This window comes from Podarcis tiliguerta (assembly GCF_965153285.1).
Source record: "Podarcis tiliguerta genome assembly, chromosome: 5".
Lineage (NCBI taxonomy): Eukaryota > Metazoa > Chordata > Lepidosauria > Squamata > Lacertidae > Podarcis > Podarcis tiliguerta.
In genome coordinates this window covers 24992666-24998603 of record NC_139538.1, presented here as the reverse complement: position 1 = coordinate 24998603, position 5938 = coordinate 24992666, and the positions used below count along the sequence as shown (strand labels likewise).

The window sequence follows — 5938 nt, the reverse complement described above, 5'->3', positions numbered from 1 at the left end:
TTCAGAGTCGCTGTTCTGCTTCTATGCTAAACATGCAAGTAGGTTGACTTGAATAGATATATGAATTCGTGTACGAGCGGCCATACAAAAATCAAACTTTCGGGAGGTCAGTTATCAATAAAGGGTTTATAGCCAAGATAATACTACTCTTTCAGAAATACAGTCAAAGTATAAGTTCATTATCTTCCCCATATGAGAGTTTCAGCTTGGCGGGTTTGGGCTGGTATGATACATTAATTTCAAGGAGTATATGCCCTCCTAGAACTGAAAAAACAAACAAACAAACCCAGCACTCTGTCATTTTCATCCATTATTCCCCAGCTTTCTAATCCTAACATACTATTTTGCATGAATGTTACACTGTAATAAAAGTATAAAGCGTTTAGCACTGAGTTTGTGAAACTTTTAAATAATCATCAAGAAACTGAGCCAATCTAATTTGGCACTGAATACTTTCAAGTACAGTACTACCTTGTTCCTGAGGTGTGGTGTTAATGATGATCTGAACCTGTTTTTAACCTGCTTTTTCTCTTTCCAGTCACTGTGCAAATCACCCACAAAACTGAAAGACAACAAATCCCTAAAACAGATAAAAAAGGGACAGGAGAGTAAAAAATGAAAGTCCTAAAGATGGGGTTTTCAAATAATTTAGATGGCAAAAAGTATGATTGAATTGGTTAGTATTTGGTAAGTGCAGAAACATTAACTTGTTGACTTTTGCATATTAATTTTAATCATTACATTTTTTAAAAAGTGGACAGTGCTATTCCGTCATTAGCAGTCTTTCAGAAATTTATGTCAATGGACAGAAGATGAACAAATGAGAATCTCCTATTTTTTGGCATCTCTAATCATCAAATTAACATGAGGGGCAGCTAAAATCAGAATTATATTAATTTTTGGATTCTTGATTTTTGTACGCTTGTAGAAATTCCCAAAAGAACTGTGTTACTTATATATTTTTAATGTTCTTTTTTTTTTTGCTTGCGGTAAATTCACAGTGCATCTGTCAGATTTTACATTGATAGTTCAGCATCCCAAAAGTACCCATTTGCATCTTGTGGATTCATATGTTTTATAAAAGGAAACTGATGTTGTGATGACACTTAATGATTTGCATAGCAACCTTCCCTTGCATTTCCAGTTAGGCTCATAGCATATATGTCAGTATAAATTTATAGGAACACCAAACTTTTGAAATTTATTGTTTGGTTTAGAACTAAAATAGACTTTAAAAAAAAAGGTTCTGCAGGGGATTCAAAGTTGGCTAAAACCATTATGAGATAATTACAAAAATCTGACATGTTTTCTACTTGAGCTTGCTCCATAGAATAGAAGGATTGTTTTTTATGCTCCCTCCTCTGCCCCTTTTGTGTAAACCTAAAATCCTAAGCATGCCGTATGTGAAAATAAATGCTAAACCAATAAACCCCTTTTCAAACAGGTGTGTTTAGGAATGAGTATATGGGTTGGGGTGAGGATGAAAATAATACATATCATTGCTATATGTGATGCCTGCTCAGAACTTCTTAAATCAGTTCTGACCTCATCTACGCACAATACAAATACATCCCCCCATACAATAATAAATTTTACTCTTCCTAACAGAAATAAACCAAACAGCAGTTCATGCAGCCACAACAATTTTATTAAATATTCTGAACAAATTTTGTTACAGTTCTCTGTGGAAGACTTTCAGCCAGTCAGCCCAAAACAGTAGAAGATCTGTATATTATTTTAACATTTTATCACTCTATTCAAAGTATACTATTTCCCAAGGAAATCTGATGACCTTTTCCCAAAGCCACAAATATATTGAAAATCATAATTTGCATCAATCCTGTACGTAACTAGGCAGTTTTCTATCCCCACTGATAGCAATGGGAGTTAATCAGCTGAGTGCTCCGCAGGATTGCAGTTTTAAGTGTGTAAAATACAAAGAGAGAAGCCAGTTTTCCAAAAGCACAACCTCTGTACTTCCAGTAATGTATATTATGGCCTGGATCCAAAGAATCATATGACTCCTTCCACACCACCAAGGGAGTTTTGGAATTGTGTTTATCTTCCGCATGGCAAACCTGTTTGGAAACTGCAGGGAGTTTCATACGAAGGTTCTGATTTGGCCTGGGGTGGAGGAAAGTGCCTGCCATTCAAAGGTGGGGGTGAGGAGAGCCAAATATGCCCCTGCCGGACATGCTTTAACACTTGAGCACAACCAACAGGGACAGACCTATGATGAGCCAGGAGTTGGGTCAGGAGGGGCAGTGGTTTGTGTGTCCCTCCATCTACCTCCTGCAGGGCTCACTGGCCATTGTCATTGCTGGTGGTTACCATGGATGCAACTGGCTACCTAGACCAGGGAATGCTGCCTATTGGCCCATAAAACAGCCTTCAGAATGCCCACACCATCCCACACTGAGGAAGGGGGTCTTTCCTCAGATGCAGTGGAGCTGTTGCAACAAAAGAGTCATATGTTCCCTATAACCAGCCCTGGTCAGCAAACCGGCTGCAGCTTTTTGAGCCAGCTGATGTTTCTGAGCACTTTTTGAAGGCAACCCCAGTAGAACATGTTGTATCCAAACGGGTTGTACCAAAGGTTGTGTGCTGCTGTGGCCAAATCAAGCATCTCAAGGAATGGGTGCAGCTGGCACACTACTTTAACTTTGCCATTCCCAAATGCAGACTGGACTTCCTCCAGAACAACTGGGTCCCCACTGCCAAACAGCTACCACCTCATCCACAGCCCTGTCACTCACACTGGCTGGCTAGGATGGAAGGCGTGGAGGAAGGAGACAATCCTCTGTTCCATGCTATGCCAGCCTAGAGCTGTCAGAGTGACCGGACCCAGGTCTGGCCTAGTGCCATCAAGTGATGGGAGTGAGATCAGCTCAGGATCTAGCGGATATTGGGCCAGTTCAGCCCCTCACTGGAATGCAAATTTGGGAGGCTTTCTACGGGCTAGCACTGGTGGGAATCTTGCCAGTGGCTGTCCCATCCACCTGCACTTTTGGCAGGAGGAAAGAGGAGAGGATTGCTGTGCTGGAGAAGTGGACTGTTTTGGGCTGAGCAGAGGGAGACCTCCACCCCATCCAATATAGGCGGGATACAAATAATAAAATTATTATTATTGCGTTACTAGGCCGCGACAGCCCCAGCCCCCAGGGATCATAAGGAAGGAATAAAGACTCTGACAACAAGTTATGGAATTAAAATTAGGCCACAACTGAATGGGAAGTTTAAAGGAAGACCTTGGCTTTGGCCTCGGGCATGTATCCCTCCCAGCCCCCCAGCTGGGGGAGCTGGGGCACATCAGGGTAAAGGGGATATGGGGGTGCACTGCAAGATGCATGTGTATGCAGGCAGCCCAGTCCATATGCCCGCACGCAGGGTAGTTCACTGACAACCTTTCAGTTTATGGCCAGTGACACCCATTATATAACCCCTTTTAAGAGGGGACCCTGGAATCACCACCGCAGGGGGGTGAGTCACCATTTCACACACCCACACCCCATTATAGGAAAGGAAAGAATAAAGGATTCCACCCAAGGGCATAAACCACCAAAGTTGTGACGAAATGCTATGGGGAAGACAAAACCTGCCAGTGCAGGAAAATTTCTTCCTTGTCCTTCTACAGCAACCAGTCAAAAACTATAGCAGAACCCGCTACACAGGAAGAAAAAGTTAACCTGCAAACAAGAAAACATTAAACTAAGGGAGGGTAGGGAGGGTGAATCTCCTGAGCCAACTACCTGGCTACTGTCAGCTCCACCCCCTATATATAATGGGACTGGCCCCATCTCCCAGCAGTGTAAATTGACTAACTGAGGCTGGGTGTGAACCTCCAATAATAACACTGAGAGGCAGGCCAGCCCCTGTTTACCAGTAAGTTCCCTGGGAACTGTAGCACCACGCACAATCCCGCAAAGGGCATCCACAATGTAAAGTGTGAGTGCGCATTATATGCAAAAATAAAAAATAAACCATGTAGGTAAGGAAGAAAAGAATATAAATTATGTGAATGGAATATATAGTGATCTAATAATTTTAATAGAGAAGAATAGGCCATATCAGCCTTGAATTCCTGCGAAGAACTTTCATAACACCCAAAATATCAAAACTTTTTTGTAATTTAAAGCCTGATCCCTCAAACACTCCTTCAACAGCACTGAAGTTACCAAAACTGAAGAAGCTCTTTAAAATTTGTAGCCCAAGATTCATGTAAGACTAGTAAAATAAAGGGTTAAACCTTTTAAATATGTAACTACTAAATTAATGGAGCATACTAATCCATTCTGAGATCTAATGAAATACACCACAATTTAAATTGCAATTAAACAGAGAAATGTCAATGGGCATGGGGGTCTCTACAAAGTTGGGTAGGTGGGGGGAATAATTCTTTCCACAGACTTGTAGCTGTTGCATGTAAAAGCAACGCTGAGTAATCTTCCAAATATTTGCAGCAAATATTATCCGTTCAACACTTGAGAAAAGTTTGCATAGCTAATTTTATATCTTCAGTAAAAATCCGAAAACACAATTTGAGTCTGGGAAATGGTACAGTCACATGAGACAAAAAAAGCCCTTCCATCTACTCTGACTAGTTTCATTATTATTTACTAGCCTGACCAGTTTCATTATGAAGTTACCTTCGCTATTGCATCCATTACCCTTGATGAGCCAGCTACATGGAAGTACTTGTTGCAGAATGTAAGGAAAACGGAATCTCCTATTGTTTGTTTTTTGAACTTACCTGTTTTCATTCCCATTATTGCATGTTGCATTATTACATTTTGATTGATTTGGAATAGGAAATGTCTATGAAAATCCATAATGCCCATAGACTTGCCCAAGCACTGGATGGCAATTAATAACAACTTATCCTGATTTAGGTACACTGGTTGCTTCAGTCCCTGTATCCTCATCACCTGTACCCACAACAATCATCTCTATAAAATATTGCTTTCAAAGGGTACAATTTGTTTTGTACCAGTCAAGCAGCCTGAATGAAAGTCATAACCATTAAATCAATGTGTTCCCCATTTTTAGTTGACTTCAGTATACCCCTAGTTTGCTAGTTGTCTTTCATGCAGTGTGGGCACTATCCAAATATATACTTTATGTGAGTCCAAGGATGTGTACCCAGTGGTACTGTACATCATTACTTTGAAACCCACCCATGCATCTAAATGGGCCACCCATGTTGCCTCATGTCTGAGCAGTTGCTGGGCTATTGCAAATAAAGTCTTACCAGAAGTGCAGAACTAGTTGCAAATGTTCCTGCATTGCATGGGGTTGGATTAGATGCCCATTCGGTCCCTTTCCAACTGCACAATTATATGATTCTATGTATGGATGACAGCCCTTATGTCCATACTGAGTAATATCTCTGGTTTCTAACCTAATACCTTTCTTCATGAAATGAAATGGTGGCTTGTTAATTCTATCTGTTTCTGATTCCAGTGTAACCTCACAGTGGTTGTAAGACATGCAGTGGATCCATGCCATCTAATGCTACAGAAAACATAGGTCAAATGGACTGTGAGTGTAGATGCCTAGATGTCAGGCTTCAGGGAATCAGTAGATAAGTAGTAGATAAGCAGAACAAGGAAAGGGAAACTTTAATAATCAGGGTGAGAGAACAAAGAAACCATCTCCTAGAAATGGTGGTGCTCCCAATTAAGAATTCCACCCCCTTATGTCCCTATTAATCCATGTTACCTCTCTGTCTTATAACCTGAGCTTGTACCCTCTGTGTTTTGTGTGCTTTCTGTTCTGCCACTTTCTCAGCCATTCATGGCTGTAGGGAGAGCAGATGAATGATTTCCAGAGACAGTGAATATTTTAACCCTCTCTCTCCCAGTGTTTCTTCTTCCAGCTGTTCCCCATCCAGTATTTCCCAGCTTCTGCCTTCTGAACTATGTCGCTCGGCAAACCACTG

At 41.1% G+C, this 5938-nt stretch overlaps 1 long non-coding RNA gene across 1 annotated transcript; it reads left to right on the top strand.

Annotated features, from left to right (window-relative positions):
- Window positions 1-366: 366 nt before the first annotated feature.
- On the top strand, window positions 367-5538 carry LOC310678752. The gene is made up of 3 exons (XR_014511935.1): window positions 367-687; window positions 4621-4707; window positions 5461-5538. It is a non-coding gene; the product is annotated as an uncharacterized lncRNA (long non-coding RNA).
- Window positions 5539-5938: the final 400 nt, after the last annotated feature.